Consider the following 25,557-nt stretch of genomic DNA (forward strand, 5'->3'; position numbering starts at 1 on the left):
GCCCACAGAGGGAGGACATCTGTGAATAGTACCGGCATGACACTTCATTCCCACATAATCATCACAACACAGTGTTGACAGTGGAATTGTCCAGACAATGCAGATAGGGCTCCCCTCAGTCTGTTATTGATGCCCACTTACTGTTAGAGGTCCTCAGCAACCCTCTTCCAGCACACACCAACAACATGGCTGTGGCTTAGCACATTCAAACCCTGGGATCTCCACTGTGCCCCTGCTTGACAGAGGCACAGCTAACTAGCCTCACACATTGTAGAACCAAACAAAGTAAAATACTTTGCTTTATATTGCCTTATGTGACCTACTTTACAGTGGCACAGTAGCCTACTGTACTGCGGATGCAGATGCCAAGCACACTCTGGCTAATCTGTCATTCCCTAGGGCAACAAGCCTAGTATTGACCTCTACACCCATATGTTCAATTGTCAGATGCACAATATTTGTTGTGCTGTTAGACTGTTCGCAGGTCTTTATTGCCATAGCATTCCCTGTTCCTATGAACAACTTGTGTATCTGTGGAAGATGTTTGAATATGAGGGCGATCCACTATATCACTTATGTCTCTGTAGTCATTTACTGTGTGCACTGGGCAGATTGCTGTGTTGTGGTTGGTTCCTGGAATGACATGTACAAATACCAGATATGTGTGGCCAACTGCTAAATGGAGATATGGCCTAAGTGTGTGAGCATGCCCAGTTTAGACTTTCCATGGCATGTTGTCTGACATATGTCTTATTTATCAAAGTGTGCGAGCATGCCCAGTGTGAGCTTTCCATATGTTGAACTCTGAAGTCCATCACATATTTGGGTGTGTGTGAACTTCAACAATATCTCACATTTATGGTTGTGTGTTGGGTGTCATGTTGTGTACTAACTGGCCAACTGCTTCGTGTCTGCCACAACAGGAATTATACTGTGCCTGCAGGGATTGCATGGGATACTTTGAATACAGTTGTCAACATCCTTTCATAATGACCTAACATTGTAGTACCGTATAGTGTACTGGTTCAGTACTTTCACTGTGGTGGACAGTATCCTGGGCTTTAGTCCTATCACTGCTTGACATCTTCATAGTGAGCACAACAGACTGTGTAGGGGCCAGTTGTGCACATATGACCATGTTGCATTATGTTCAGATATGGACTACCTACACCAGGCTTGTCCAGCATTGGTAGTGTATTCCACAACATAGGTGGACATTGGCAAACACTAGCAATGTTCCCTAGGCCATTTCTGATGCTAGTCACAGAGTGTGTTTGTCCTTCGACACACACTGTAACTGGAGTTTGCCATGACATATGTCATGGTTAGTATACTCTGCCTCCATCTACCTCTGACATAACAGTGATACCCAGGGTTAACCTACCATCTCCCATCCACTCATCAGGATTCCTCTTGAGGGGTGTCGATAGGTGACTCTCTGGCTAACCTGTACTGGGAGTTTACTCAAGAGTGGGGGTGCCTTCTGTGTTATGGATCATTCTGTACAGCTTGTCCTATGTATGTCAGTGCTGGGGTTCAGGTCTCTCATGTGCATAGCTCACTGCCATTCAGATTGTACAAGGTGCAGCATGTTCATTGATTCCAGCTTGGACATGGCTTCATACATCAGGCACAGCTTGCCTCTGGGTGGGCAGTATGGCAGTGTGTGGAGCTGCAGTTTGTTTACTCAGGCAACACATGGCATATGTTCATGCTCTTTGCTACTCCTGGTGGGGTACTGTTGTGGACTTTACAGTTGATGGAGGTGTCTGTTGAGGTATATCCCACAGGGGCTATTGTAGTTAATTGTGACGCTGATGAAGGATGACTACAGAGCCACAGTGACCTCCCCTTATCTACATCTGACAGCCTTCATGATTGGGTGGGTATATGGTATGTTTCTGCGAACACTGCAGCCACATGTTTGTCCAATGCAGGATATCTATCACCTTGTGTCCCCAGGTCTCTCATTATATGTTAGGTACATAATGGATTAACACCTGTGTGGTAATTTGTGGGCACTTACTGTATATCCACAGTGGTTGTCTATACACAGTTCGGCAATTAGCTTGCTGACATGGCTATGGCTCCAGTTGTCTGTTTCTATGTGGCCCTTTTGTGGGTTGCTTGTGTCAGCTGGGGGTTGGATATGGTGGGCAGTTTGTACTCCTCTGCATACATGTTCAGTCACAGTCCTTCCATGTTGGCCTGTACCTATGGGACATATATACGGAATGGGGGAGGCCCCAGGACCAAGCCTTGTGGGATGCCACTCATATCTGCTTTGTAGTCTGACATGGATGCAGCATGTCTGACCATGTCAGTTCTGTCCTTGGTCTGGTTTGCAACCTCTCTACTGACATAGGGGTTTATATTTAAGCTGGTGAACATATCCATACTGAACTTGTAGGGTACTGTCTGGAAGCATATGCACGGTCCAGCTACGCTGTGTGGACCACATTGCCCTCATCAATGACCTTAATGACTGTTTCAAATGGGTCAAACATGTTTAGGGGCAGGATCTGCAGTTACGACAGCCACACTGGGTAGGGTCCGGTGTCAGTAGGTCCATGATAGCTTTATGTCTGCGGTACATACTGATCCTTTCCATAGCTGTGCAGACCAAGCTTGTCAGGATCCTGGGGTGGTAGTTTGCAGTATCCATTCAGGCAACACCTTTGTTGTGAAGGACCACTGTTGTTGTACACTGCTCTTTGGGTACATATCCTGTGGTAAGGCTGACATTGGGCAGTAGTGTGATTTGGCATTCCATTATTCTTGGAGTCCATGTTGGCCTCAGCCCAGGACACCATCACCTACCTTTGCTGCTGTGTGTTTTGCTTTGCAGATGATGGCTGTTACCTCAGCATCTGCAATGTCAGGGGACCAGCAGTCTGCTGGGATAGATATTTTGCATTCTGGGGGGGGGGGGTTGCACTGAACCTGTCAGGTTGTATGTTGGCAATATGTGTGTGTGTTTGGTATGTTGTTTGTAATATCTGTGTGATTTGGAGCATATCTGTGAATTCCCAACATGGTTCCTACCATCATTTAAGTAAGCCTTGTGATTATCCTTAGTGTCCTGTACAATTTGTATCTTCATAGGTTCATGGGTTCATACTAGGCTATCCACTCTAGGGCATTAGTAAGCCAAGACAGAGTGCATGTGTCTTTCGCTGCCCCTTGCTATGTGACTATTATGGCCATTTATGATTTTCTTTACTGTGCCTCTGTCTGGACGTGACACAGCGAAGACCCCCAGTGTACATATACGATCATCCATCCACTTGGCAATATTCCTGTTGAGGGGTGTCAGTGAGGGGCTCTGCCTACCATGGATTGGGATCCTGTTTCTGGGTGTGGGGAGCCTCTGGGTTATGTATCTGTCCCTCCAGCACATCCTATTTCATTATGTGTTGAGGCTGACATCTGTCACTCTCACAGCTCCAATGGCTTTGATTTCCTGTGGTGGAGCATGTCCATTACTCCTGTGTTGGACATGGCCTTGTACAACAGACATACAATGCCTCTGTGTAGGCAGTCTGTGACTGCATTCAGCTGGAGTGTCTACAGCCAGGCAGCATATGACATATATCTGACACCCTTTATCCTCTTGGTGGGGTACCTTTGAGGTCTTCCTAACCGCTGCAGGTGTCAGGTACGGTACATCCCATATGAGGCATTGTACTAGATTATGGGTCTGATAAGGGAACAGTACAGGGGCACAGTGACCTCTGTTGATGTAGATGTGAATCCTTTCATGATACGGTGTCCAATATAGACAGTCTTCCTAGCCACATTGATATTGTGAGTGTCACATGACAGGTTACTGTCGACTTGTGTCCCTAGGTCCCTGATTACTCCTTGCATACATAATGGTTTACCACTTATATGGTAATTTGTGAGTACCTTGTCTGGTATTTGGTGGGACATTCCTACTGTCCAGTGTCTTCAGGATGTCTGGGTGGGGTTCTTGTGTGTGAGAGTGTGGTCTGTCACATGCTACAGACTGTACAGCAGTTTTGACTACACTTAGGTGCACATGGGTGGTCTCCGCTGCTTTGTGCATTGTCAGTTACCTGGCCGTATAGGTGTCTGTGCTACATATGGATACTCCCCCTCCTTTGATGTTTTGGTCCAGGTGTTGGGGCCATAACGCATGATATGTGGTATAACCTAGTAGTGCTGGTGTGCTATCAGTAGGCTTGCAGCAGGCTTCTGTCACTGCACAGACATCGATGTTCTCCATACTGGGAAGTGCCTCAGGGGCATGCATATTGCAGTTTACACATCTGGCATTGGTCAGCATTACCATTATGTTTCTTACCACTTATGTTTTCTAGGGTGGTGGGTTAGTCTTTTTGGCCTTGCCTACGTACGGCTCTATGGAGGTGGCAAAGGCCTTATCCAGTATCCAGACGCCCAGGGGTAACAGGTGCATGCCATCCCTGGAACAGCAGCATGGCTTGTCATGCATGACATCTCAAGCAGACAGACATTAGACCCTCTTGGACTGACAGCTGTAACTGTGCCACCTGTTAAAGCTGATCATTCTGTGTTTGTACTGTGGCATCATTCTTGGTGAGGGTTGGATGCTGCAAACGGCCAGTGTCATACCGGCCTGGAGTACATACTCAGAAAGCTCATCCATGTCTCTTTTCATGTAGTCCAGGGAGGTACATCTCAGGCCATTCACACCAGCATGGACAATGAGTGTATCATATTTCTGCTTGCTTTGGGGTGACCCGCGTACTTGTGTTATGTGGCATATTGTGGCAGCCTACAGGCAGCTTACTGTACCCTTTCCCTTGTTCAGTCTGTTGAGTGGGACAGCAGTGTGTCTGCCTATACAGACACCTATTGCAACTGTATCAGACATGTTGTTTCTCCTTCTGGCCTGTAACTGTTTGGCACACCAGCTTTGTGTACTATGTGTTGCATGTGCTATGTTTGGAGGTTGTGGTTGCTTGAGATCTGCTTTGGAGGCCTCTGTTGGTGTGGTGTGTTTGTAATTAGGGCCTCCGGGAATGTTTTTCTGTGTTTATGTGTTTGGTTTACAGTTGTGATAGGTCTATGTGGGACTGGGGTTGTGGTGTATGTGGTTACCTTCTCCTCTTGACTAGTTTTGACAGTACTGAGTTGGGGGAGCTCAGCCTCCGGTTTGAATAAATGGTTGCATCTCTCACATATATTTGTATTTATTAGGGGGAGTTGTGGGTTGTCTGTGTACTTGGGGCAGGTGTCACATTGCCTCTGGATTCACAGATTCTACTTGTTGTGGCTGGACTTAGTGGATTGTATGTGTGGACATATTTTATTGCCATACTACTGATCAGTGATTAATTCCCTTTTTATGTTTGCTCTATAATGTAGTAGCTTCCTCATTCTCTTGCATGGTTTGGTAATGGCTGTAGTCCAGCATGCCAGATGCCTGTGTGTATGGCATTGTGTCTTGTTGTTATTTGTGATTGCATAATCCAAGCATTCCTGGCTGTGTTTATGGAATGCCTGTATAACATGTTCTGCGGTATGTCCCATATTCTGCATTTGCACATGGCCTTTCGTGGATTCCACATCGGTTTGGAGGGGTGCAACCTATGCTTTACACATGTTTTTCACTGTGGTTTTCTGGCCAGGGACTGTGGTCAGGATGTGTATATCCAGTGTGATTACTCTATGGTCTGGTCTTACCAGTGAGGGATACACTTCTCATCTTGCCATCCAGTACACATGTTGCTGATTATCACATCCAGTATGCTTACCCCTCTTTTGGGAGTGGTACGTTGTTCCTGGGCATTTTGGTTTATGGATTCTGGGAACTTTTCTCCTACTGTGTTGGTGCTAGTATAATGCTCCCAGTGTATGTCTGGGTATTTTCAGTCAAGCAATATAATGTGGTTTGGGGGGCTTGAAATATTCATGTATTCCAACATAGGCCAGGTGCAGTTCCTGGTATTAGGACAGTAGTCTGCAGCAGGCTATATACTGGGAGGCGGTTTTAGCCATTGGTATTTGACCATGGCTAATCCATGCTGCTTCTTGTTGTGGTACCAACATGGGGTGTGGTTATCCTTGACATTTATTGCTAGTCACCCTCCTTTGTAGCTTGTTCCATGTTTTGTGGCTGTACAGCACAGTATGAGGTGTAACCTGGTAGTGTTAGGGTGCTGATGTGAGCCTTGACCCAGTTTTCTATTACAGGACTGATATCAACATTCTCCATACTGTGTGCATTTACACTGCATGCATCTTGCTGTTTAGACTTCTGGCATTGGGTAGCATTACATCTAGGTTCCTATCCCTTGTGGTACCTATGAAGGTGGGTTTGTGTTTTGAGACTTACCTATTCAGGGCATGCTGTGGGTACTGACAGCCTTTGCCAGTATCCATGGGGCCTGGACTGATAGGTGCACACCACCCCTAGCAGGTGATGCATCATGTCATGCTCCGCATGTCTTCCCAGGCTGAAACACATTGGCTCCCCTTTGACTAACTGCATTACTTCAGCCAATTATTGCAATTGATCATCCCATCGTCATTTTGTGGCTTCATGCTTGGTGAGGGTGGATGTTAGTCAGGGTCCTCAGGTGTGCATATAGTACATGGTGTTACATTACTTACCATATGGCATTCATGCCTCAGGTGGTGCTGCAGGGCTGCCTCTGTCGGATGCACATATTATGCTTCCTGTACATGTTTGTGAGCAGGTCATGTCATTTTAGGCATCCCTGTTATTATTTGAGTGAGTCAGAGGGGGTATCATTCCCAGGGTTCCTACTGAGCCAGTGTATGTGCTATGCGTTGCCTCTTTGCCAAGGCCAGGGCATACTGGGCATGCCTCCTTATGCCTACTGGGGCAGGCTCAGGTTGTTCCTACTCTGAGTCACGCTCTGCCTGTGATGGCCTTGGCAATGGTGGGGGGCTGTTTGGCCCAGCCCTATGCTGGTCCTGCTGCAGCTGTTTTCGCAAGATCATATTATGTAGCATAGCACATACCATGACAATTTGGGTACATGTAGTTGGTGTGCACTGCAAGGCTCCACCAGATGTGTCCAGACACCGGAACCGTGACTTGAGCAGCCCAAACACACACTCTATTACATTACGTGTTTGTGCATGTGCCTCATTATGGCGTTCCTGTTCAGGTGTGTGTGCGTTTCTGATGGGTGTCATCAGCCACGGCTCCAGTGCATAACCTGCATCCCCCACTAGGTGTCCGTGTGGGATGTCCCCATTGGCAAATGTCTGGTACAGCTGCGTGAAATGCCAGATGTGGGAATCATGGTAGCTCCCAGGGCAGCCAGCACACACATTCATTATTATGCCCTGGGCATCACACGACCTGGCAGTTGATGGAGGGGAAGCCCTTGTGGTTAATGTAGGCCCTACCCTGCTCACCGGCTGGTGCTTTGATGCGTATGTGCGTGCAGTCTATTGCACCCACTACCTCAGGGTATTCCGCTATTTGCTGGAAGAGACGCATATTGCTGGCCAATACCTCACGGGCATTGGGGAAATATACATGATCACCGACATGTGCTGACATGGCATCCAGGAACTGGTGCAGTACCCTGGAGGCTGATGCCTGTGACCTCATCATATCACCAGTTGGTCTTTGGAAGGTACCTGTTGCTAGTATTCTTAGGCCAACACATACCTTGGTTTCCACTGGGATGGGTTCCCCTCTGTTGGTTCTGTGTGCGAGGCGTGGCCTGCACAGCTCGACTATTTGCTGCAGGAGCTCTCTGTCCACTCTATAGCGCTCTACTATCTCCAGTTCATGTAACCCGTGGTAGGTGACCCTGGGCCTGTACACTCTTCTCCGTCTCCTCACTGTGGGTTGTCTGGCACCATCTGCATTGTCACCAACCTCAGCAAGTCGCCTATGTCTCATTATGACAGCTATGGCAGCCCCTAACATTTCTGCTCTTCACTTCTAATAGCTTACTCCTGTCTTGCAGTGTCTCTTGAGAGAAACATCCTGCACTGCTGTTTGCAGAGTTTTAAGTGCTGGGCTGGGCTACTATTCTGCCTGTGTAATTGCTTGCTTCTAATTGTTTTCACCTGCTAGCTCCAGCAGTATTCCCTGCTAGCTTCCTACGAATTCTGTTGCTTCCTTTTTCCTTTCTGTTTCCTCAGGGGGAGCAGCGTGCATACCAGCAGAAACGCGCTCACAGTGGCTTACACACGCGCACACATGCTTACATGGTTCAGGATCTGCCTATTCGGGTTAAAACACAAGCACACCAGCGCAAACAGTCTTACAAGTCTGCCAACAGACTCCCACATGCTCAGTCTGCCTTACACATGCGCACACTGCCCTACTCGCGCTTCATGGCGCGCATTACATGCACGACCAGCAAGAAACTTTGGTGTAAGTAACAGTGTACACCTTCCATTTCTTGACTTTCCCATGCTTATCTTGTGGCACTCCTCTTTCCCTGATCTATGTCTGTCATCTGTCATGTTACACTGACTTCCAATGAACTGCATTTCTTTCTACCATTCCCCCCTGTGATGTCACCTATCTCCTACTTTATTCCTCCCCTTATGTATCTCTTACACTACTCAGACTGTGCTCATTTGCTATGTGACTGTGGGATTCAGTATCCTAACTCTCATTTACATGAGATTGCCTACTAATGCTTAGTTACATGTCTTAGACTCAGCTTCCCCCCTTAGCAACCACTACACGGCAGCCATGTTGTTTTTGGTCTGCTGGTCCCTGCATTGTTATTCCATGTATTGCATAAAACCCACATTTGTGGGTTTATAACCTTCATTTTTATGTTTTATACAGTGCAGTCCGTTTGCGCGGGGCTGCGCTGCGTTTAACCATTTTACTTTTTTAATTTTTGCATCGGGTTACCTTGCCAATGGCCACATATTTGGCCATTGGCATGCTGCCTGACACATATGCACCCTTTATTTGGAGCTGACATGGCTCCGTTGTGATTTTTGCAGAAACGTACTCAGTTGCCAACTGAGTACATTTCTGCAGCTAAAACGTCTCTTACACGGGCTGGTTTCTGCTTCGTGAATCGCTAATATACCTCATTTGCATACCTTTCGGCTGCAAGTGAGGTATTTAGCATATCCACGCCCAGTCCGTGTAAGAGACATTTTAGCTGGTCTCTTACATGGAGTTTTGGGCTGTTCCTGGATCACGAGGCTTGCATGGAGTGTTACACGTCTCTTACACTCCTTGCAAGCCTTCGTGAATCCTGCCCTCTGTGTAGCTACCACATGGGATTCCTGTGCTCACCTTTCTGTGTTAGGTAGATGATGCCTTTATAGCCAAGTCCAGAATTTAGATGTCGACAGCAGGCTGTACTTTAGAAATACATTTGTGTGTTGTTCGGCTACAGGTGAATATCTGTAATTTTTTTCATGTGATCAGATTGCTATTTTTGGTATAGTACCCGGTGCCTGAGAATGTAGAAAATAAATGGCTGCATGTAGTAAAGAGGTTGAAATCTACGGTGCAATTCTGGACAAACTACAACTTGTCATTTCATGAAAAAGTCTGCCTTATTAATAATACCTTGTTAGTTATTTGCAGTTATTTTTTAACTGTTTATATGTTTACTATTACTTAGGAGAAAACTGTTATGAACATTATATTTTCCTGTTTTGGGTGATCTCATCTTTGTTTTTTTGGGAGGGGGATCTTATCTTAATCCCATACATAAGGTATCCTTTACAATATTCCCTTGAGGGGGCTTAAATTTACTACATCCAGGGGTGTACCTGTTATCTGCATTTTTATTTGATACTGACTAAAGTGTAAAACATTTACAGAACATCAGTATTGTTTCATTGGGCATGCAACGGAAAAAGCATTGGACACATACTTTTTCAGTGCAGTATTAGGAAATTCTGGGAAACTGTTTTCATTTGTGCAACTTGGGAAATGTTGCTACATTGTTTCTATCCTTACTTTTATATGGAAATTATGGGAAAGAGTGTGATTAGGAGACAGATGAGATTAACAAGGTAGTTGTTTCGATACTCTGCATTGTGCAAAAAGTATTTTATAACTGGAAATAGATTTTAATTGATGTTCTCCAGTGCATATGCTTTTCTCCAGCACAGGTGTTTTTATTTCTGGCCAAAGGGTTGAGGGACTGATCACTGTACTTCCCTTATTTTATGATGCCTTCTTATTGTATAAATCTTAGATTTTCAGTCTGAGCTGTTGAAATATTCTGTATATTTACTTCTGGTTTTATTTTGTGAATTCTGTACTGCTTTTTCTGTTATTCTGTAAAGAACCCATACTCTTTTTGGTAAATGCCATGGAGGGTTTTACATCTACCTGAGCTACTACCAACTTAGGCAGATGGGACCTCAGTTTAATGGCTCATAGGAAGGACAGCACTGTGATGCCCACCACTGCTACCATTATCTGTGATGGCCACCAATGCCGGTCCAGTAGTCAAGGAGCCTGAATCTTCAACACTGACACTGGAGAAGAACATGCCCTTGGAATACAAATGGATACACTCAGTATTTCCAGATGCATACCTTTCAGCATTATGTACAACTTCCCTTAAGAGCACACAGGAAACTCACTCAGCCCTGGGTCTGGATGTCTCTATATATGTCTTCCTCCAGGTCCCCAATAGGACTCCCCACTGATACAGCTGTAGGGTTAGGTCCACAGCCGAGTGTCTAAGCCAAGTCTGTCAGTGCTGTCTCTGTAAACCCAGTGCTTCATGTCCCTGCCCCAAGTATCTGACACACACACTCTTTAAGATTTGATTCTTTTCACACACACACAAACACACACACACACACACACACACACACACACACACACACACACACACACACACACACACACACACACACACACACACACACACACACACACACACACACACACACACACACACACGCACACACACACACACACACACACACACACACACACACACACACACACACACACACACACACACACACACACACACACACATAACACACACACAGAAAGGAAAGGCTCATACTGATTTACCTGCTGCATCCCCTTCTGCACAGAGTATAAGGTAGTTATCACCACCTTCAGACACTCCACATTCACCTACACTATGGCCCTTAACAAAGGGTGTCCAATTATACTGTGCAATATTAATACTAATATAAATTATAGTAGTTGACTAAGACAGCTAGGCCTTCTGCAGTGGCCCACACAGTGTCACCACATAAATATGAGTACTCTCATAGGTTAGATGCTTTCTGCAAGGACAGCTACAATAAAAGTTTTAAATGTATTTAATAATAAATAATAAAAGAACATGAAAATATTGACTATATAGTTACAGTAAACCACAAATTTCAGATAGCAGAAAATAAAGAAAAACAATGTCTAAACTAAGCTTCATTATATTCCTGACTAATCCAAAAGAATTACTGTTCCCTAGTTAAGTTACTTACTACTGCAAGCCAAGATGCTGTGGATGCAGGTCTTTCTAGTCAGGTTCCCCAAACGAGAATATCCAATACTCTGAGATTTCTCTTTGTAATATCTAAAATATAATTTCCAAGAGGGCTGGCAGAATGATCTCATCTGGGCACCTGACTCTAATTTATTGCAATATTCCCCTTTGAATCTGAGACAGAAATTTAGCCTAGATGGCTACAATACACATTTAGATGTGTATTGTAGCCTTGACGGCTACAATACACATATAAATGTTTATGGCAGTGCCTGGGGTTTCCCCTCTTTTTACTGAGCTAATAAACAAAAGTTTTTTTTCCCCAGACCATCTGTCTTTGGTCCTATTCAGCACTGTGGGGTAACATTTTAATGTTTTAAGAGCTCATTTACATTTCCCTTATTTTTCTTAAAGCGAGCTAGCTGGTTAAGTGTTGCTGTCCTAGCATCCTCTATTAAAACATATACATTTAATTCAGTTGCAACAATACATGTACATGTCTTTTCATTCCTGCAGGGTGCACTGCCAATACACTTCAACCCCACCAACACAAGCATCTTTACAATTCAGTTTGATATACAAATGACATACAATTCTAATACATTTGTAACACAAGCATCTTGTATAAATCAGCCTGATATTCAAAGGACATATCATTATTTACAAAATTTCAGCTGGCTATTCTGACACTTGCCCATATCATTACATCCCCCCCTTGAACACTCAAGCTAGTTTTTCAAGTGACCCTTGAGAAATGTGGCTTGAGAGAAATAAGCCTATCTAAGAATATGTTGCCCCATTCTGTGTCTTGAACCCATCTGCATTGACATTGCTGACCCTACTACAGTGTTGTACTGTCATGTCATATGCCTGAAATTCTAAACTCCATCTTTATAACTTGGCATTTTACTAGCTGATTCTATGTAGCCATGTTAAGGGATTGTGGTCTGTAACTACAGTGAATTTTCTTCCATACAGATAAGGCTGAGGTTTCTGCAGTGCCCATACTATAGCTAGACATTCATTTTCTATGTCTGCATAACATTCCTTCCTGGATTGGAGTCTATGAATGAGCTATACCATTGGGTGCTCTTCTTCCTCTGAGAAAACCTGGCTAAGTATAGCTCCCACCCCATGGTTTGATGATCCACCTGCACAACAAATTATTTTCTGTAATCTGGACTGGCTAACTCAGGGTGTCCTCCCAAAGATCCTTTAAGTTTCTGAAATTCCTGCTCACATGCTGGGGTCCACACTACCTTATCTGGCCTGTTTTTCATTGTCAGCTTGGTGAGGGGAGCAGCTATGGAACTATAACTGGGGCAAACTTTCTATAGTACTGCACTGTCCCTAAGAATGCCCTCACCTGCTTTTTGGTAAAAGGGACAAGCCTTGCCCGAATGACTTCCACTTTGGAAGTTCAAGTCTGATCTTACCACTCCTCACTCTATGTCTCAGGTAGGAGACCTCTGCCATATCCACCTGACACTTACTGGGCTTAATAGTCAACCCTGCCCTCTGCAGTCTGCCTGGCACCTACCTGACATGCTGAAAGTGATCTTACCATGAATGGCCATAGATGGCAATATCTCCTGCTCCTGTTAGGATAAAATCTACCAGCCTCTTGAAAGTTGCTGGGGCATTTTTCATCCCAAACAGCATCTTTGTGAACTCATATAAGCTAAAAGGAGTCACAAAGACTGACCTCTCTCTAGTACTGGGAGTCATGGACTCCTGCCAGTAGCCCTTGGTAAGATCAATAGTGGTCAGATACTTAGCCCCACCAAGCTGCTCTAGGGCTCCATCTGTTCTAGGCATGGGGTAAGCATCTGACTCTGTGTGACTGTTTAGTTTACTGTAGTACACACAACCTGGTGCTGCCATCCTTCTTTGGTACCAACACCAGTGGGGAGGCCCAGGGACTGCTGGACTCCTGAATTACTCCAGTTCCAACATCTCTTGTATCACCTCCCTCACATGTTGATGCACCAGGTGGGTGCACCCTGGTTTCCAATTGAACATGTCCCCAGACTCCTGTAATACTGCTCGGATTTCTCAAACCTGGGTAGGAGATAGCTGCTGGGACATCACTACTCCTTCCACTGAGGTGTCAGTCTGAGCTTCACTGAGGAGATCACTCACCAGATCCTCACTCCTCCTGCCACCCACTGAAAATACTCAGCACAAGGGCCTCCTTGTCATGGTGAGGCTTCATCATGTTAACATCATACAATTTGTGCCCCTGTCTCGGGCCTAGTAGTTCTGTCAGGTAGTTACCTTACCACTTTGAAGGGTCCCTCCCAAGCTGCCTGCAGCTTGTTATATCTGACAGGAATATGTACCATCACCTGCTGTCCCACAGCATAGTCTCTGACTCAAGCATTCCTGTCATACCAGAATTTTTCTGCTGGTGGGCTCCTGCCAGGTTTTCATGGGCCAAGCCCAAGAGCTCCCTATGCCTCATCCTGAAGTTTAGGACATATGTCACAACAGGCTCCTTGTGGGAATCACACTAACCCTCCCAATCATCATGAATCAAACCTAAAGGTCCCCTCACCCTATGCCCATACTGCAACTCAAAGGGTGAAAATCCTGTGGATTCCTGAGGCATCTCCCTATAAGCAAACAGCAGATTGAGCAAATATTTGTCTTACTCTCTCTTAAACTGGTCTGCAAATGCCCATAGCATAATTTTTAGTATCAAGTATAGCCTCTCCACAAGACCATTAGTCTGGGGGTGGTAGGGGTGGTCTTTAGGTGCTTCACACCACAGCGCTCCCACAGACAAGCCAGCAGGTCTGACATAAAATTAGCACCTCTGTTAGTGAGTATTTCTCTTGGGAAACCTACCCTGCTGAAAATCTCTAGCAAGGCATTTGCCACCTTTTCTGCCTCAGTAGAGGACAGATCCTATTTAGTAGCATAATCAATTAACACTAGGATATAGGCCCCACAATATCCATAGCCACCTTCTCAAATGGCACCTCAATCACAGGCAAAGGCATAAAAGGAGCTTTAACTTTGGCGCCTCTCCTCCCTTGCTTACTTTTTGGCACTACTCACAGGTCCTACTGTTCCCTGTTATACCTTTGGCAATCCCTGGCCAATGAAAGTTCTGCATAATAAATCTTATGGTATGCTTTTTGACCATATGACCTGCAAAAGTGTTAAATAAAATCAAGAATTCAATACACAGGAGGTTCAGATTCAAAAGTTTACTAGTGTACACCAGGAGGCAAAAAACGTACAAGTACAGAATTTTGTCTAACATGAAACAGGAAGCACACAATTTTATATAGGTTTAACATTCAAGCTGTGCCCACCTTACTGATGTGGTATGTCACAGGGCATCTACATCACTTTAGCTTACAGTCCTCTATTCATAAAAACTGCTGATGCTGTATATTTTAAAAAGTTTTCCTCTGGTAACAATACGGCCTTGCTATCCACCTGGTCAGACATAATGTCTTTCTGTAAAGTTACTTCTTCAAGGTTTCATATCAGTTCAAATACAATAGCAGATTCAGTCTTTTAATACACATCTTTGTTCTCTGTTACACTTTCTCACCAGCTGCATGCTATCTCAGTAATACATATACAAGGCCAAATCATCCCAGCAGGAAAGAGCAGAAGATTTCATTATTTTACACATTTAATTTCCTGACCCAGCAGATAATCACTTGTGAAAAGCATAAACATTAAAACTTGCTAAGCTAGCATCTGCCAGGGTCGAAGGTCAGCTTGCTTCAAGCCACACTGCAGTTTCAAAACTACTTTACATTTAAACATGAATTAATCCTCTCTACTATATAATTAATAGAATAAAATGCATTATATACTACTTTGCTTTTAAACTAGCATTTCTCATATATTCAAATACACATTTTTCTAACATTTTCCCCCCTATGCATACTTTTTATTCTATTTTGAAGTATGCATAGTGTCATTTCATCTCCCAACTTCTTCCACTTAGGATTTTCAGCTAGGTGAGTCATTCAATCTATACTTCAGAAAAAATGTCATCTGAGATCAACTTTTCCATCTCAATATCTTGGTACAAAGTTTCAGTAACAGATACATCAATAAAATCTTTGATTAATCTTTACATGCAGGGAATTCCACAGCAAACACATGCTCCTATTAGGAGTATACCCACACAAATGGCAATCAGAATATTCATTAGGATGGAACCCCACCCCCCCAAATAGATTCTGGAAAAAGTCCATCAGTGGGTTTGGGCCTGGTTCAGTTATGGCTGATACTTGCTGAATTACCTCTAGGTGGTTATTAATTTCATGCCTGTTATCTGGTATATACGCACAGCATTCTTCTTTGATAAGCGTGCATGTACCACCTCTCGCTGCTAGGGTGAAGTCAAGAGCAATTCGATTTTGTAGCACAACAGTTTTCATTGCATTCAGTTCATCAGTCACCAGTTCTAGGGCAGAAAAAGTTGCATTACTCATTACTTTGAGAAGTTTTGACAACTTCCTCAGCTCCCAGATTGATTTGACTGCTCCATAGGCTGGGAATATTCCTGCCCAAGATATAACACTGTCACTCAAGTCCATATGAGTCAATTTGCTTTTGTCTTTCACGGCATTATGATCTTTCCAACCAGCTTCGATCTTTCCAACTGGATTCACAGGTTTTTCAACTGGACCTTCGGGTTTTTGAGCTGCTTCTCTCACGTTTCGTATCTTACCCAAAGGTAATTCTGCAGTATGTCTTATTGCCGGAACCAAATAACCCAAAAAACAACTGCCGGACCAATTCTCATGTAACCATTTATATGCCTTTTTCCCCACAAATAAAATAACAGTTTTCTACTTTAGTACTAATACGCATCAGCCCTGCATGAAACATTTTCTGATCTCTAACTGACAATTGTTTAAACAAAACTGGATTCTTGCGAATGTCATTCATGGTTGTTTTCAATGAGTTCAAATATGAGTCATAATTAGTATTGCAAAAAGTATTGCCATTACTATTCTTAATATAACATCGGTAAGATATGGTTATATTACAATTGCTCCAGCCCACCTGGAGGGTATCATTTTATAAAACATACAATTCCTTTTGTGTGACAGGTAAAAATAAAGCTATTTTGTCCTGTGATCTCACAGTTCCTGTATCGAAGAGTAAATTCTCCCAAGTCTCATTTATCCCCAAAGGGACAGCGGACATTATCAGTCCTCCATATGCTGTAGGTATAGCTGTACAAACCCAGCAATTTGAAATGTTCATAGTCTCTGCATATACACGTTTCATGGCTAGGTATGTGTTAAAATTTGGATGCCAGTCTATAGACGTTTCATCACGCCTTCCCACTTTCACTTGTGTGGTTGTGTGTAGGATAAACCACAACAAGAGGAAAATTGTCACAATCACAGTCAATAAATGTACACTCAACAAAATGATTATGCAACATCTCTGGGGTTGATCTAAATTTCTATTCACTTTGTTTTTGGCCATCTCGGTCTGGTTGTGTATCAGTCACAAAGTTTTTATCAAGTTGAAAGTTCTTTACCGGTTTGCAGTGTGTCAAATGAACCCAGGACATCCTCTCAGCCACTCTAACTACAGTAGGCATTGCCAACAGAACCTGGTACGGTCGTTCCCACTTTGGACTCGCCCAATTCTTCCTTTTCATCACTTTCAGCCACACAAATGTCCCTGGGGCCAAGACTGCTTCCACCGGTCTGGTCTGTTCCTTATCTGAAAGAGAGTTAAACTGCAAAACAGATTTATTTGTTAACAGTTTCCTCATATAACTAGCTAATGAACTGTCAGCCACTTGCTCTGCAGGCATGAGAGCTTTCCACTGAGGCACATAATATGCTCTCCCAAAAACCATTTCAAAGGGAGTCAAACCCTTTACATTTGGAACCGTTCTCATACTCAGCAGTGCCAAAGGCAGACAGTGTATCTAATTCTTTTGGGTTTCCTCAACTAGCTTCCTAAGCTTATTTTTGAGGGTACCATTGTACCTTTCCACCAGTCCTGCTGACCGTGGGTGGTAGGCACAATGGTTCTTTAAGGAGATACCAAAAAATCTCCCAAGTTGCTGGATTGTCTGGTTTACGAAATGAGTGCCATTGTCACTATAAATCCTTTCCGGAATGCCAAATCTAGGGATTATCTCTTTTATCAGGGCTTTCGCCACTGTTGCTGCATCCGGGTTTTTGGTTGGAAAAGCTTCTACCCATTTGGAAAACATGTCTACAATAACTAAACAAAACTTTTTCCCTTCGCACTTATTCAATTCTATGAAATCCATACAAATAGTATGGAACGGATATGGTGGTACAGGAAAACTTCCTTGCTTGGTTTTAAATGCCCCTTGTGCATGATGCTTGTTACAAGTATGACAAGCTGCACAAAATTTTTGTGTGTAATTTGTGAATCCATATGTTTGGAATATTCGGTTTACTAACTGTACCATCCCCCCTTTTGAGACATGGCACTGCCCATGGCTCAACAAAGCTGCATATCTAAATAAATTAGACGGCAATATCGGTTTTCTCTCTTTGGAAATGTACAGTCCATTCTCAAGAATTGCACCTCATTTTACCCATTTTTGTTTTTCTGCTTTTGTAGTAAGCATCTGCATTGTTTTTAACATGTCTAAATCTAAAATCTCAGAGGGTTGTAATTCCTCATTCAAAAGTAAAGTTTCTGAGTCTGAGGCTGCTTGCTTTGCAGCTGCATCAGCTCGTGCATTGCCTTTTGAAATCTTATCCTGTTGTTTCGTATGAGCTATACATTTACAAATAGCTACTTTGGTAGGTAACTGAATGGATTCTAATAACTCCAAAATAAATTGTGCATGATTAATAGGTTTTCCACTAGATGTTATCATTCCTCTATTTTTCCGTTGTTGCGCAAATACATGTACTGTAGAAAAAGCATACTGACTATCAGTATATATGTTTACACACTTGTTTTTTGCTAAAGTACATGCCCTCGTCAAAGCTATCAATTCTGCTGCTTGTGCAGATAAGTTATGTGGTAAGGATTGGGCTTCTAAAATTTCAGTGTCTGTAACTACTGCATACCCTACTAGATTCTTCCCTGTAGGACCCCTTCTGCATGAGCCGTCCCCGTAATATGTCACCTCGGCATTATCCAAGGGCATATCTGTGAGATCTTGTCTAGGTAAAGCTAACTGTTCAATTTCCTGCAGGCAGCTGTGTGGTGTGCCATCCGCAGGAGTTAGAAGTAATGTTGATGGATTTAATGTCGTACATTGTTCAATTGTCATATGAGGTTGGCTCAACAGTATAGTCATACACGAAAGATGTCTAGCAGGAGAAAGGTATGCCACTTTTTCTTGCAGTAAAATTATTGCAACTGCATGAGGCACTCTCAATGTGAGGGGGTGGAATAACACCACTGAGGCCGTAGCCTGTACTGCCATTGCAGCTGCAACTACTGCTTGTACACACTGGGGCAAAGATCGCGCCACTGGGTCTAACTGCGATGAATAATAGGCTATGGGGCGTTGCTTATCCCCATGTTATTGCGTCAATACAGACGTCATATATCCTTGCTTGCAATCTACGGTCTGAAAGAACCATTTGTGATAATTCGGAAGTCCTAAAACTAATGAAGAAGCTATCAACTGCTTCAACCTGCAGAAAGCCGTTTCTGCTTTGTGTGTCCTTTGTAAGATATCTTGTGCTGCCATTGGTGTCTTATATATCAAGTCAGTCAGTGGAGCAGATTCCAAAGCATAATTTGGTATCCAGCTCTGACAGAAATTAGTTGTACCCAAAAAGACATCATTTCCTTCTTGGTTGTTGGTTTGGGTGCTTGCAAGATCGCTGTTTTTCTTTCCTCATCTAATATTCTACCTTCATTGGATATTACATATTCCAAGTATCTAACTTGTTTTCTCCAAAGTTGTAACTTACATTTGTTTACTTTGTGTCCTTGTGTTGCTAAAAATGTTAATAACGCTACAGTATCCTCCCTGCATTGTTGCTGGGTAGGGGCTGCTAGCAAGATGTCATCTACATAAAGTAGAATTTGACTACCTCCCGGTGGGGTAAACCCTGCCAGGTTGTTAGCCATTTCTTGTGCAAATATTGTTGGGCTCTCACAATATCCCTGTGGTAGTCAAGTATATGTATACCTTTTACCCTGAAATGTAAATGCAAACCAATATTGACTATCAGGATGTATAGGTATCGAGAAGAAAGCATTGCTGATATCTACCACAGAGAAATACTTCTGTTGCGGTTTTAAATCGTTTAACAAGGTATGTGGGTCTGGCACCGTAGGTGCTCTAGGTATTACTGCATTATTTACAGCTTGTAAATCTTGTACCATCCGCCATTCCCCGTTTGCTTTTTTAACAGGAAATAGGGGTGTATTACATGGTGAATCAGAAGATTCTACCAGTACTCCTTCTTTGAGTAATGCTGCTATTATAGGCTTAATTCCTATTTCTGCATCCTTTCTCAAAGGGTATTGTCTTTTCTGTGGTCTAAAAGCTGACTTTGGGGTAATTGTAACTGGTCCTGCTGTTTGAATAAGTCCTACATTTGACTTGCCTGTTGACCAAAGAGTTGTTGGAATTTCACATAAGGCCTTTTCTTCTTCTTCTAATAAAAATGCTAATCAGCTGTCCTCGCTAGATTGCAAGTGTACAGCTGGATGTGTCTGTGTCAACCAATTCAGTTTTTGTTTTTGTATCCCTTGTTCTGATAGTTCTAAATCAGTCTGTTTTTCCCATCTTGTTACTTTTTCTCCTAAGTCTGCCCATTTTACACTTTTGTTCTTTGTCAAGCTGACATGTGGTAATCGATTTGATCTATATAATGCAAGGAATTCTTGAGGTAATGAACAGCTAACTACACTGTTCCCCTCAGTATCCCAGTACAAAGTACACAATACTAGTCTAGTTGCACGATTTCTGAACAATTCTTGCTCATACTCTCTATCAGGTCCTGGTGTAGTACAGTAGTATAGAGTACAGTGTAACAAATGCTGTAGATCAGTGTCGAGGGAGGGGGCTTTACTGATAGCTACATTCATCAGTTCCTCAGTTACTGCCCCTGGACCAGTCGTGACTAGGTACTGGCTGTACCAGTAAAAAGTTTCACCCTCCGATTGCACTACAAAGGTGTCCATTTGTCTCTGTGCCCCCATACCTTGCACAGTTGGAACTACTGCTATGCCAAATATCTGCATAAGGTCCCTGCCCAATAGGTTTACTGGACATTTTGCAGAAGCAACAATTTTACTTCTCTGGGTCATACCTGAAACAGGGTCAGTTATTGCTATATCATGGGAAAGTGGTTCCCTGTATAGCTGTCCGTTTACTGCTTTCACTAGTATATTATCAGGTGATTCGGAATGTTCTGGTAACTTGGAGGGGTGTATCAAAGTCCATGACGCTCCTGAATCACACAGGAATTTGACTTCCCTTCCCTCCACCAGAAGTGTAACTTCCGGTTTCGTATCTGCTAAGTAGAGCTCTAAGCTCAATAATGCTAAGTCCAAAATTTCACTTTCTTCATCCTCCATATCTACTTGCACTTCCTCTACTCCTTCTATCACATTTACATTTGTTTTCTGTTTATTAACTTTTCCTGATGATTTCTGACTTTCACATGATGTATCTTCACTATCATATAGCCAGTCCTCATCTCCCTTATCTTCTGTAATTACCTTAGTGTTTTGCTTACAATCCCTTGCTAGATGTCCCTTTTTCCCGCACTAGAAGCATTCACCTCTCTTTTTCCTCTCTTCAAAATCTTCTGATCGTTTGTCAGACTGTTTGTTTCCCTGGGCATTCTTCTTGCCCTTTTTACCTGACTGTAACACAAATACTTCAGCTCCGTCTTCAGCAGTGAAGACTTGCGCCTTCTTTTTCTTTTTACTATTAAAATGTCTTTCAGCATGTCTAGCCTATTCAAGTAAGACTTGTAGCCTCCCTGTTCGATGGTCTATCATATGCTTTGTAATGAAGCTACTAATAGGTGCAATGCAACCTTTCAAAAATGCATTTTTCAATTGTTGTTCATACGGGGAATCATTCTTTTGGTTCTCAGGAACCGACATACCGCTATGATTATTAAAACATTCTAATAATCTAGCATAGTACCCATCTATTGTCTCATTTTCTTGTTGTATGCATTGATTAATGCAAGTCCAGTCTGCTCTAGGTTTCCATTTCTCAGAGATTCGGTCTATTAGACCTTTCACTCTGTTGTCTAACTCTGGGTCACTATGTGGGAGGGGTTTAAGCTCTGCATTATGAGGATTCCAGGTGCCACAAATCATGTGCCAATCTGGACCTATAATTTGTCTTACTACTTTTTCTACTTCTTCCCCATTCAAGTGGTAACTTAACCTCATGCCTTGTAAATCTTCTAAAAATTTCGTGAAATTAACTTTCGGATGGGGGATTCCCCTCAGTAACTTTTCGGATATCTTCCGGTGTCCATGGTCTATATACTAAGAGTGTTGGGTTTTGCCCTTCCTGTCCTGCCTGAGGATTTGGAACTTCTATAAGTGGGCATATTTCTTCCTCACTCTCATCCTTTAGGTTTCTCTCTATTTGATATGATTCTGTGTCCCTATGTGTTTTACATGTTCGGGACCTAGTTTCAATAGGATCTCTAACAAATGGTTGTGGTCTTGCTGAAACTTCAGGATAACGCAGAGGCAGACCAGCCTGTCCACTCGCTTCATATCCTGAAAAGGGTAAGGGAGGGGGCAAGGGAGGAGGAGGAGGAGCTTTTGCTATTACCAAGTTATTATCTTCTTTGTCTAAAAACAATGTTTTTGAATTTTTCAGCTTCTGTTCTCGACGATTTGCTTCCTCAATCCACCTGTGTGCCTGAGGAATGCCTAACTGGCGTTGCTTTTTTGCCTGACCTCCTGCATCAGATTTAAGCTGCTTAAGGAGTTTAACTAGTGAAGTTTTATCTCATTTACCATCAAATTCATATTTGTTAACCCATTTTGTATAATACCTAACGTTATCGGAATGCTATGATTGCATGTATTCTGCGTCTTCGGTTAGGGGCGGATCTCGCGATGTTTTAGTGCACTGATTTCCCATAGTAAAGAAAATGTTACGTAACCCTTTTTTTATCACGTGATATCAAATTCTCAGTTCCTGTTCACAGTTTATCTAGAATAACTGCCTACCTTATTCTGTTACCCTGATCTATGACCAAATATACAGTACTTCCTTTTGCCCCTGATCTGCAAAACAAATCTTGACAACAATATACTGTAACCTAGTCCCTGATCTAAAACAGAAAAAAAGGCAAATTCTTCCTACCTGAGCCTCCGGTATTGAATCGTCCAATATCCGCTCTTCGGCCACAGATCAGAAAGTGGCCAGCCTCTTTAAACGACAATTCAGTCGGAGGTCTTTTCACCCAAGAAGAACTGCTTCAGTAACTTCTCCTGCAGTATTCGACCACCGGTAGACTCTGATCTGCAGCTGTCCGAGGGAATTCCGGCTAAGAAGGACCAAACTGTTAAATAAAATCAAGAATTCAATACACAGGAGGTTCAGATTCAAATGTTTACTAGTGTACACCAGGAGGCAAAAAACGTACAAGTACAGAATTTTGTCTAACATGAAACAGGAAGCACACAATTTTATATAGGTTTAACATTCAAGCTGTGCCCACCTTACTGACGTGGTATGTCACAGGGCATCTACATCACTTTAGCTTACAGTCCTCTATTCATAAAAACTGCTGATGCTGTATATTTTAAAAAAGTTTTCCACTGGTAACAATACGGCCTTGCTATCCACCTGGTCAGACATAATGTCTTTCTGTAAAGTTACTTCTTCAAGGTTTCATATCAGTTCGAATACAATAGCAGATTCAGTCTTTTAATACACATCTTTGTTTTCTGTTGCACTTTCTCACCAGCTGCATGCTATCTCAGTAATACATATACAAGGCCAAATCATCCCAGCAGGAAAGAGCAGAAGATTTCATTATTTCACACATTTAATTTCCTGACCCAGCAGATAATCACTTGTGAAAAGCATAAACATTAAAACTTGCTAAGCTAGCATCTGCCAGGGTTGAAGGTCAGCTTGCTTCAAGCCCCACTGCAGTTTCAAAACTACTTTACATTTAAACATGAATTAATCCTCTCTACTATATAATTAATAGAATAAAATGCATTATATACTACTTTGCTTTTAAACTAGCATTTCTCATATATTCAAATACACATTTTTCTAACAAAAAGGAATGTCATGGGCTAAGGCTAGACGTGCCAGATGGTAGGCTCTGGACACTACCAATGGCTGTATTACCTCACCTTCTAGCCCTCCGTCAGGGGTCCACTATCTATACAGTAACCCTTTGTTCGAGTATACAGATTCCCCTTTTCCTTGTGAATCAGGTGCCTTCCTAGCTAACTCCTTCAATCTTCTTAGTGTAGGGTCTAAGAGCTGAGCCTGTCTCCACTCTCTTTGTAACTCTTCTCAGCTCCCCTTCCACAGGAAGTCTGGTATTGTCTGACAGCTGTGCTTCACTTTGAGCCTGGGTATTACTACTCTCCTCTGTCCTTGCAGTCACTCTGTCCAAAAGAACATCAGTACCAACCAGCAACTGTGGCTCACTTTCAGTTTCACTGCTACAGGGTAGCTCCCTCCCTGAAGTAGCCACATCACCAGTCCTGGCTTCAGGCGTGTGGTCTGTCTGGGTCTCCCACAGGCTACCAGACCCACATGCCTGTCTCCAAGCCTGATTGCATGCAGACAAGGTATTGCATTATCAAAATCATTCATTACCAAGACATCTGCTGGGATATCCTCAAACGCACCTACTTGCTTTCTTCCTTTTCCATCCTCCCACTCAAAGTGAATCCTGGCCAAAGGCATTTGGAATGGGATCCCTCCAAGAGCTCTGACTGGAATGGACTGCCCAAGTAAGCACTGCTCCTCTTTAACCATTGTAGGCTTCACAATGATTATATCAAAGGCTGTGTCTTTCATGGCAGTGGCCTGTTTTCCATCCACCAAGATCAGATAAAAACTCTAGTTTGGTATCCCTGTTGTCTCAAGACAACTTACCTCTGGAATTCTGTTATTCCCACTTGCGGTGTCCCCCACCTTTTGTTCCCTACTTTGCCTCTGTGGACATCTATATGCTACATAGGTTCATAGGTTCATAGCTGTGTACTAGGCTAATGGCCCTGGGGTCTTTACAAGCCTAGCCCATTATTACACCCATCATTAGTTCCCAGTGCCTATATCAAGAAGAGCCACTGGAGTGATCCCCAGGGTAAACTTTCTATTTCCCATCCACTCATCAAGATTTCACTTGAAGAGGGCTAATGAGGTGCTCTGCTTGACATTTATGGGAAGTCTATTCCAGAGCATGGGTAGTCTATGGGTTATGAACCTGTCCCTCCAGCATGTTCTGTTGATTGTGGTAATGAGGTTGAGGTCTCTGAGGGATTGGGATTTCTTTAGATGTAGCATTTCTAACAGAGCTGGGTCAGACATGGCTTTGTAAGTCAAACAGAGCTTGTCTCTTAGTAGATGATATGAGACAGAGAATAGCTAGATTTTTTTCAGTCTGTCTGTGTAGGACATGTGTTTAAGGCCTAGGATCCTCTTTGTGAAGTACTTTTGTGGCCTCGCCAGCTGTTGCAGGTGTCTAGTGAGGTACATGCCAAATGGGGCATTATACTCTATGATTGGTCTAATGAGGGAAGAATAGAGAGAAATGATAACCTCTTTCTTCCTGGATGCAAAACCCTTGGTAATAAGATGTGCCAAATAGAAGGACTTTCTGACCACAATGGCAATGTGATGGCTGAAGGAGAGGTTGCTGAAGGCCTGTGTCCCCAGATCTCTTATAATGCCTTCAGTTTTCAGTGGGCTCCCATCGATGTGGTAATTAGTGTGAACTGAGCTTTTCCCAAAGGAGATGACAATGCATTTTTTTGACATTAAGCTTAAGGCCATGGTTTCAACACCAGACATTGATCTCAGTGAGGCCTTTCTGTAGGATGTCTGCATCACCTGGTGTGTTAATAATGGCTCGCGGGTTGCAGTCGTCTGTGAATTTGGTCAGCCAGAGTCCCTCTGTGTTGGCCTGGACTTCTGAGAAGTAGA

This window comes from Protopterus annectens, chromosome 2.part2 (assembly GCF_019279795.1).
Source record: "Protopterus annectens isolate FY-2018-M chromosome 2.part2, PAN1.0, whole genome shotgun sequence".
In the NCBI taxonomy this organism is placed as follows: Eukaryota; Metazoa; Chordata; order Ceratodontiformes; family Protopteridae; genus Protopterus; species Protopterus annectens.